The sequence below is a fragment of the Neoarius graeffei genome, chromosome 19 (assembly GCF_027579695.1).
Source record: "Neoarius graeffei isolate fNeoGra1 chromosome 19, fNeoGra1.pri, whole genome shotgun sequence".
Taxonomy (NCBI): domain Eukaryota; kingdom Metazoa; phylum Chordata; class Actinopteri; order Siluriformes; family Ariidae; genus Neoarius; species Neoarius graeffei.
Genome location: NC_083587.1, coordinates 10,461,827 through 10,471,521, shown reverse-complemented (window position 1 = coordinate 10,471,521; position 9,695 = coordinate 10,461,827). Strand labels below are relative to the sequence as shown.

The 9,695-nt window shown below is 42.9% G+C and overlaps 1 long non-coding RNA gene across 1 annotated transcript; it reads left to right on the top strand.

Moving 5' to 3' along the window:
* Positions 1–5,630: 5,630 nt before the first annotated feature.
* LOC132867798 (uncharacterized) lies at positions 5,631–6,223 on the top strand. The gene is made up of 2 exons (XR_009650764.1): positions 5,631–5,877; positions 6,164–6,223. It is a non-coding gene; the product is annotated as an uncharacterized LOC132867798 (long non-coding RNA).
* Positions 6,224–9,695: the final 3,472 nt, after the last annotated feature.

Sequence of the window (9,695 nt, the reverse complement as noted above, 5' to 3'; positions counted from 1 at the left end):
TCACCTTCCCCGGCTCCACCCTCCTGTCACAGACCGATGCTTGACCACGCCCCCGCTGCCACAGAGGCATTTAGAGAGTTGCTACTGATAAGGAAGGGGGGTAGTCACCAGCAGCAAGCGAAAAGGGCTTTTTCAGATGATGAGGAAGGAGAACGAACAGTGAGGTTGAGAGTGTGGCAGGAGGATGAGCTGAAAGTAGTGGTTGGTTTTAAAGAGGGCTGTGACATTGGTAAAGTTGGACTTGTTACATTGACTAATGGTTTGAAAAAGGTTTTGGGAGAAGTGGAGAGGGCGTATCTGATGAGGAATAGCAGGTTGCTCATTCAGTGCAAGAATAGGGCCCAAAGGGATAAGGCGCTGAATGTTCAGTCAATTTGCAAGCTGGATGTAAGTGAAGTAAGGGTGTTTGGAGAACGGAGAGCAAGAGGGGTGATATCTGGCATTCCCTTAGGGGAGAAGATGGAAGATCTCAAGAAGACAATTAAAGGTGGGACAGTGTTGAATGCAAAGAGACTACAGGCTACGCGGGATGGCGAAAAGAGGGATAGCACGTCTGTGCTATTGGAATTTAAGGAAACAGTACTGCCAGAAAGAATTATGGTGGGATACATGAGTTTCCGGGTGCGAGAGTATGTCCCTCCACCAGTGAGATGCTATAAGTGTCAACGATACGGGCACATAGCTAAAGTCTGTCATGGTAAGCAGCGATGTGGGAAGTGTGGAGGAGAACATGAATACGGACAATGCGGGGATAGCGATGTGAAGAAATGCTGCAACTGTGGGGGGGATCATACAGCCGCATATGGAGGGTGTCCGGCAAGAAAACAGGCGGTAGTGATTCAGCAGGTTAGAACATCCAGGAATTTGTCGTACGCAGACGCGGTCAAAGCAGTTCAGAAAGAAAGTAGAGCGGGTAGTCAAAAGGCGCCGCATTCGCAAGGCACGCCTACTGCGTCAGGAGTAGGGAGCAATGAGGAAGCTATGAACCCAGAGAAACTTATTCTCTTTATTGCTTATGTTGTCAACTGCTCTAATGACATAAGGAGTAAAAAAGATAAGATTAAAATGATCGTCAAAGCTGCCCACAAATTCCTAAATATAGGGAATTTATCGTGGGAAAAAATTCAAGCAGCTTTAATTAGTGAGACGAGTGAACAATCACAACCATTAGGGTAGAACCTCTGATAATAGTCCAGTGGAATGCCAGGAGTCTTGTGGCAAATGGTCAGGAGTTTAAAGGAGTGTTAAATGAAATGAAATATAAGCCAGACGTTATTTGCATACAAGAGACTTGGTTGAAAGAATCACTGGATTTTGTAATTAGAGGGTACTCCTGTGTGAGAAGAGATAGGGTGGGAGGTAATGGGGGAGGTTGTGCCACATTTGTAAGGAAGGGAATACAGTATAGGGAATTGAAGAAAGGCAATGAACAAGAATACATTATAATAGAGGTATGGACAAGAGTGGGTAGTGTCAGGGTAATTAATTTCTATAATCCATGTAACCAGCTGGAGGTGGGGCATTTGGAGGAAATGTGGGAAAACATGGAGGGTAAAACAGTATGGTGTGGGGATTTCAACGCACATAGCGCTGTTTGGGGTAATAAAGAGGACAGCAATGGTAGGATAGCGGAAAGCTTCATGGAGGAACAGGGATTGGTGTGTCTCAATGATGGCACAAGTACTAGAATAGATGTGGTGAGGGGGACGGACTCAGCTTTAGACCTTACAATCGTGTCAAGGGCGTTGGCGCATAAATGTAACTGGTAGGTGCACACAGACTGCAGTATAGGCAGTGACCACTTCCCCATCACGACCAGAGTGGAGCTAGAGGTGGTGAGGGTAGTTGAGATAAGAGAAGGGAAGTGGATCTTAGGAAAAGCTGATTGGGAAAAGTTTATGAAATTTAGTGACCAAAGCCTGGCGACTATTGATACCAGTCAAAATATTGAAGATTTATGCATTGGTGTGACTTGTAGTATTGTGTATGCGGCCCGAGAGGCAATCCCAATGACTAAACCAAGGGGCTTGAATAAAATTGTGCCATGGTGGGGTAAAGACTGCAGTGAAGCTATCAAGCAAAGAAACAAAGCTTTTAGGGTGTTAAGACAGACTTATAAATATCAGCACCTGATAGACTATAAGAGGGCTCAAGCACTGGTTAGAAGAGTGATTAAGAAAGCAAAGAAGGAATACTGGAGAAGTTTTTGTAACACTCTTGGACGTACGACTCCTATTGAAAAAGTATGGGGAATGATTAAGAGGATGAGAGGGAAAGGAAGAGGGTATGAATACCCAGTAATGATGGAGGAGGGGAAGGTTATCATAAGCTGTAAAGAAAAGGCAGAAGCAATTGCACGAACATTGGTCAAAGTGCACAGTTCGAACAATCTAAGAGTAGAGGAGGTAAGGGCCAGACAGGAGACGAGGATAAGGTATGATGTACAAGACAGGGGAAATGTAGAGGAGGAAGGGGTCCTTAATAGACCATTTACCCTCCAGGAGTTGAATAGGGCATTACAGAAGGCGGGCAGGTCTACTCCAGGTAGAGATAGGGTATGCTACTCTATGCTAGAACACCTCAGTGTTGAGAGTAAGGGAACATTACTCCATTTGTACAACAAGGTGTGGGAGGAGGGGGTACTTCCTATATCCTGGAAGGAATCAATTATTGTTCCCATACGGAAACCAGGGAAAGACCCCAGGATCCCTAGCAGCTATAGGCCAATTGCGTTGACCTCCCAGATGGGGAAAACTCTTGAGAGAATGGTTAACGACAGAATGGTATTTTTTCTAGAATCCAGGGGGCTTATACACAACTACCAGTCAGGTTTTAGGAAGGGTAGGAGTACAATGGATCCAATTATAGCATTGGAGGACGCAGTCAGAAGGGCCCAAGTAAATAAAGAGTCTGTTGCAGCAGTGTATTTTGATATAGAATGGGCGTATGACATGCTATGGAGAGAGGGGCTGCTTATTAAACTGTCCCAGCTTGGAGTAAGAGGGAGAATATGGGCATGGGTTAAGGCCTTCCTATCTGAGAGAAAAATTACTGTCAGAATTAATGGAGCGTTTAGCAACAGTTATGGGGTTGAGAATGGAACTCCTCAGGGCAGCATTATCAGCCCGTTATTATTCACAGTGATGATTAACGAGGCTTTTAAGGAGGTTGACAAATCTATAGATGTTGCCTTATTTGCAGATGATGGAGCTATGTGGAAGAGAGGAAGGAACGTGGAGCATATAGTTCAGAGAATGCAGCAAGGAGTGGACAAAGTACAAAAATGGGCTTTGGATTGGGGCTTTAGAATCTCTGTGGAAAAGACAAAGTTTATGCTCTTCACAAAGAGAAGAAGTATTCAGGATCTTAAAATCACTGTTGGGGGGTCAGAGTTGGAGAGAGTGGAGCATTTTAAGTATCTTGGTATGTGGTTTGACAAAAGGCTGACCTGGGCTATGCACATCCAGAAAATCATTGAAAGATGTAAAAGAGTGCTGAACGTTATGAGATGTCTGAAAGATACGGAATGGGGGGCTGATAGGACAGCAATGAAGACCATCTACTCAGGCCTGATAAGGTCAGTGCTGGACTATGGATGTGTAGCTTATAGGTCTGCGGCTGAATCTATACTAAAAAAACTAGACCTGGTACAGTATCAAGCCTTGCGAATATGCATGGGAGCTATTAAAACCTCTCCAGTGGCGGCCATGCAGGTAGAGTTGGGGGAGATGCCTTTACATCTAAGGAGGGATCAGCTGTCTTTGGTGTACTGGGCTAATCTTATGGGGCACCAGGAAGGTCACATAGGCCCGCAATCACTAATGGATTGCCAAGAGAGGAGAAATGACAGAGTTAGAAGCTTTGGATGGGTTATAGGAGAAATGGCAAGAGAAGTAGAGATCAGAGACTTACCTGTATGTCCTACTGTTCCATTTGCTGTGACTCCTTGGTGGACCTTACAATTGCCTTTAGTTGACCTCGGCCTTCTGGAGGCAAGAGAGGAGGTAGAAGTGGACAAGTATTATGCTGAATGGTACATACAGAATTACTATGGGGACAGCTATATTGTCTATACAGATGCATCAAAGAAGGATAGTCAAGTGGGCGCTGCATTTGTAATTCCAAAATTAAAAGTGACTGTTTTGCAAAGACTGAGCGACAACCTGGCTGTGTACACAGCAGAACTGGTGGCTATATTATTAGCACTGTCTTGGGTGGACAGTAATAGATCTGTTCCAGGGAATATTGTGATTGCTACTGATTCTACTTCAGCTCTGCACAGCATCAAAAATGTACAATCACAGTCAAGACAGGATATCATAATAGATATCATTCAGATGGTAAGCAGGCTGCAAAGGTCAGGGGTCAGTGTAACACTGATGTGGGTGCCTGCACACATTGGAGTTACAGGTAATGAACTGGTAGACCAGCATGCCAAGAAAGCAGTAGACCAACCTGGAGTAGAGATGCACATAAAGTACAGTAAGGCGGAAATGAAATGTATAACTAAAGTCAAAATTAGGCAGAAGTGGCAGGAACTATGGGATAAGGGACACACAGGTAGACATCTGTATAATATTCAGAAAACAGTGGGAAGGGGACGAAGTACACATAGGAGTACACAGGAGGAGGATATCATTTCTAGAATGAGAATTGGCCATACAGGTCTGAACAACATAATGTTTCTAATAAAGAAACATGTAGATGGCAAATGCAGTGACTGTGGCAACCCTGAAACTCCAGAGCATGTGGTAGAGTCATGTACTAGACATCTGGATGAGAGGCAGGAACTAAGTAAATGTCTTGAAGGAGTGAAAGTTCCCCTAAAGCTAAGTGAAGTACTTCTAAGGCAGACAGGAGAGCCATGTTTTACATATTTGTTTACCTTTTTGAAGGAAACAGGTCTTCTGTGGAGATTGTAGGCAACACTCCCTTTGCTTATTTGTTTATATTTCCCTTTATTTATTTATTAATTTTATTTTAGGTTTTTTTTTTTTTCTCCTTTTCCTTTTTTCCCTTTGAGTGTAGAGTAGCGTAGATCCAGACCCACACTCCCTTTCAGAAGATGGCGGTAATGCACATCTAAAAGTTGCTTGCCAACCGCCAATAAACCAGAAGAAGAAGAAGAATGAACCCACGAGGCGAGGAGGATATTATATCTAGAATGAGGTTTGGGCATTCTGGTCTGAACAGTACTCTATTTCTCTTTAAAAAGCATGTGGATGGAAAGTGTGGTGTATGTGGTTCTATTGAGACTGTGGAGCATGCAATTGAACATTGTGTCAAGTTTGAGCAGGAGAGGCAGCACCTCATCCTTGGATTACAGTCAGAAAGTGTGCCTTTTAATGTAAAAGCAATTTTGCAGAGGAACTCAAGCGAGATGTGCTTTAAGCATTTATTTCACTTTATGGAAGTCACTGGACTGATTAGAAGAATATAATGGATTCTCTCTTTCATTTCTTTCACTCTTTCTTTACTTTTTTTTTAAATTTTCTTTATTATTATAATAGTAATATATTTTTTTTATTTAATTATTATTTTGTTTATAGTAGAGATAGTTTACACCCAGACTCACACTCCATTTCGGTAGGTGGCGGTAATGCTTCCAAAAAGTTGTTTGCCAACCGCCAATTAAAAGAAGAAGAAGAAGAACCCACGAGGCACTTGGTTCATCATAAACCTACAATCGTAAACTTTTGTGCTGTGTTAGGGTGTTCTAACAAAGCTGATGGGAAAGGTGAAAAGAAGTCTTTCTACAGAATACCAGCTGTGATTGAGATACAAGCAAACCAAGGAGCTTTCTGCCACGAGACAGAGAGAGGATTTAGCTGCTTTATGCAGAGCGGATCTGAATACTTCAAGTCTATTTTGTTACTGGTAAGTCACTAGGCTACTAGTCACTAGTGTTGTAGAACATTTTTTTAAATGTTTACTGAATAAAAACATCCTTAATTTTATCAAATATTCTCTACTCTATATTTCATTTCTTTCTTTTGTTTTAATTTTCCTCCCTCCATCCCTCTTTGGATTTTAAATATAGTTTTTCCCCATGTCCAAATAATGAGGTAGGGTGGCATTTAGAAACCCATAGCCTACTGCTGACTTTCTTTATCAATGCTGCATCAAATTAATTTTGGTTATGTTTTTCTGTTTCCATGTACAGGTCTGCGCCGCAGGAGGAATAGGCCACAATTATAAATAAATCATAAAATGTTTCTAAGAACTTGTTCAAGTGTGTTCTGTTCCTTATAAATGTTAAAAGTTATGCCTCATTAGATAGCTTGACAAACATTAGGAGAGGTGCATTGTTGCATGCATTTTTATATCCTGTTGTACATTAAACAGGACGTAGCCTACGCACATTGATATAAATTAAGTTTCACTTTCATGGTTGAAGTATGCCTGTGTGTTTTCATCCTAGGCAAGAGCCCCGATGCTTTATTGTTAGCTAGTTTAATTTAGCCTGTTTTGCTTAATTTGTAGCCTTCCTGTTGTACATAAAACAGGAAGTAAAGTTGGATGAATCATCGCCGAAAATTCAACTATAAATCGACCGAAATACGTAGTTGAATAAAGGGTGAAAGGGGGTCTATTCTCTGTCGACCACCAGCCACTTTTCAACGTCGTTTCAACGGAAACTCGTATGAGCAAAGCGGTGTTGAATCAACGTCGGTGATCGACGGTGATTCGACGGCGTATAGGTCGAAGAACATGCCGATGATTCCACGTCGAATCAACGACCCTCTGCTATCTGGGTATTATTAGTGCTGTAAAAAATGTCGCGTTATTATCGTGTTAACTTGACTCAATTTTAACGGCGTTAATTTTTTTTTTATCGCGAGATTAACGCTCTGTGACATGATGTAGGTTTTTCATAAGCTTTTGAAACTAGTAGAGATGGGATTTATGGCTCTTTGATGGGATCCGCATCTTTGTGATCCGTTCTTTGAAAAGAGCCATTCAAAAGACTGGCTCATTTGGCTCTTTTTAAATATTTATTCAGTTTTAAGAAGACAGCATCTGTAAACTCAATGCTATCCCAGAAATCCTTCCTGTAATATGCAAATTTGGCCGCCTCTGATTAGACAGCGCGACGCATCAACAGGCAGAAAAAGTGTAAAAGTACGAAATGTGTTAAGTGAGATGAAACAGTAAAGATCAGATTCAATGCAATATTTATCAACGAACAACTTAAAGTTAATATAATAGTGTACTTTATATTATAATCAAGCATGTCAAGCCTACCGTCACTGTGTAACCTGTCTCTCTGATTAAAGTTGTAGACTAACTCAAGCAGTAAATCACTTCACTGAGTGAAGTGGAAGAAGAGTGAAGTTCACTCCTCTTGCTAGCTCTGCTTTGCAATAAAAAAAACACCATTGGTACAAAGCAAGCCCATTCACTTTTTTATGCTGATCAGAGAATTACAATGGTTTCTCATGTGATAAAAATGTGCGATTCGCGATTAAATATTTTAATCGCTTGACAGCACTAATTATTATTATTATTATTAGAGACACTACATGCTGAATTCAGAAACAAGGTAAATAATAAACGTGAACGTGAGCTGTAGATATTTATGCTCAAATCCACTCAAAGTAGGGGGCGGGGCACCATCACGCTGTGTCAAGACAAGAACTTTCCTGAGAAATAACGCGAATGTCTGCATCATGCGGGATTTGTGGGCGGGAGCGGGACAAAATATGGCAGGTGCGGTCGGGAGCGGGACTGAAAATCACAATTTTTTTGTGGGCGCGAGCGGGAGCGGGACTGAAAATCATAATTCTTTGTGGGCGCGGGTGGGAGCAGAGCATAACTGCACAATGCGGGGGCGGGACTGAAAAATCCGACCCGCGCAGACCTCTAGCCCAAGGCTCCCCCAATCCACGCGCCTCACTGGCCCTATGATGTGTTTTATCTAATGTCTAAATGCATTAAAAAGAGGGGGGGCAGAGCAGAGAGAGAGCCTTACTAAAGACTCCCCCCCTGACCCACCCCCACCTTTCCTATAAATTGAGATTGTGATTTTTCTAAGATGTGATGCATTAAAAGAAGTGAGGTGCAAGCTGATTTGGGCCTTTTTACAGGCCACTCTACAGAGTACCCCACCTCGGCCCTTACTTACTGGAGGTGTTTGTGTTATTGAGTGGGAATGTACCTTCTGAGTCAGCTAATGTGGAGCATTAAAAAGTGAGACAGGCAGAGTGGAGGCAGCCCGGTCCATTCCAGGGGAGGATGGGGTCCGCAGCAGAGGCAGCGGGGGAGAGGCCCCACTATGGCCCCACCATGGCCAGAACCCCCACACAAGTCAGCCAGCCCCCGACCCCTGGAAGCCAGAGCAGTACAGAGGAGAGACTGATGTTATGTTGTGTTTTGGATGGGGGGCACGGGGGAGGGGATAGATAAACAATGGAAAAGGGGGGGTAGGGGTGGGCCGGGTGGGGATTGGGGGGAGGGGGGGTGGGTCTCATCCTGTCTCAGGCAGAGAGGGCCAGCAGAGCGGTTATAACTGTAAGAAATTGGAAAGTGATGACCAGGTTAGGTTATTATTAGATGGGATATTAGAGGTTTCTAATGATATGTGGTCCAGTAACAAGTTTTTCCAGGCAGATATGTGAATTTTGTTCTTTGATTTCCAGTTCATGAGGATAGTTTTCTTGGTGACAGCTAGCGCAACCAATAGGATGATGTTGTTAAAGTGATTCAAGGTGGATACAGTGGTATCTCCAAGCAAACAGAGCGATGGAGAGGTTGGAATGCAGCAGCCAAAGAAAGTGGAAAGTAGATCTGTTACCTTCTCCCAAAATTGTTTGATGGGGGTACAGTGCCAAAGTGCATGAATATAGGTGTCTGGGCAGTTTTGAGTACAGTGAGGGCAGATGTCTGTGGAAAAACCCATGCAAAACAATTTGTGGCCCATGAGATGAGTCCTGTGGATAATCTTATATTGGATTAATTGTAGGTTGGTATTTTTGGTCATGAGAAAGGTATTTTTGCAGACTTGAGTCCAGAAATTGGCATCAGTAGAGATAGAGAGATCTGAATCCCATTTGGCAGATGGTAAGCTCATACTGGTATCAGTTTGTATCAATAACTTATAAATTTTGGATAATAGCTTTTTTGAAGAAGATATATTAATAAAATTTGAGATGGGTGTAGTGAGTTCTAAATTGGGTGTTGAGGTATTCATTGTGGATGTGATTGTTGATTTGATCTGTAGGTATTGTAGAAAGTGCTTGTTGGTGATGCCGAATTTCTAGACCAAGTCCGCAAATGTGGAAAATTTGCTGTTCATAAACAAGTGCTGTAGGTGTGTAATGCCTTTATCTTTCCAGGTGCAGAAATTAAGTGTTCGTTTGTTGCAAATTAAATCTGGGTTATTCCAAATCGGGGTGAGCTTTGAGAGTGAGTGTGTGGCAGCGGGGGCGTGGTCAAGCATCGGTCTGTGACAGGAGGGTGGAGCCGGGGAAGGTGAGTGGCAGATTCGCTACACCTGACGGTAATTAACCTGTGTTTTGTGTGTGTTTTCCCAGTAAACCGCTCCCTATTTTAAGAGGCTGAGAGAGAGCAGAGGGAGCGCGACCCAGGAGTGGAGGCTGAGAGTGTGTCTGTGTGCTGCGAGTTCTTTTTAGACTGAAAAGTTTATTAATAAAATACGCTGTTACTCCCTCCAAACGTTGTCCTGCCGTCCTCTG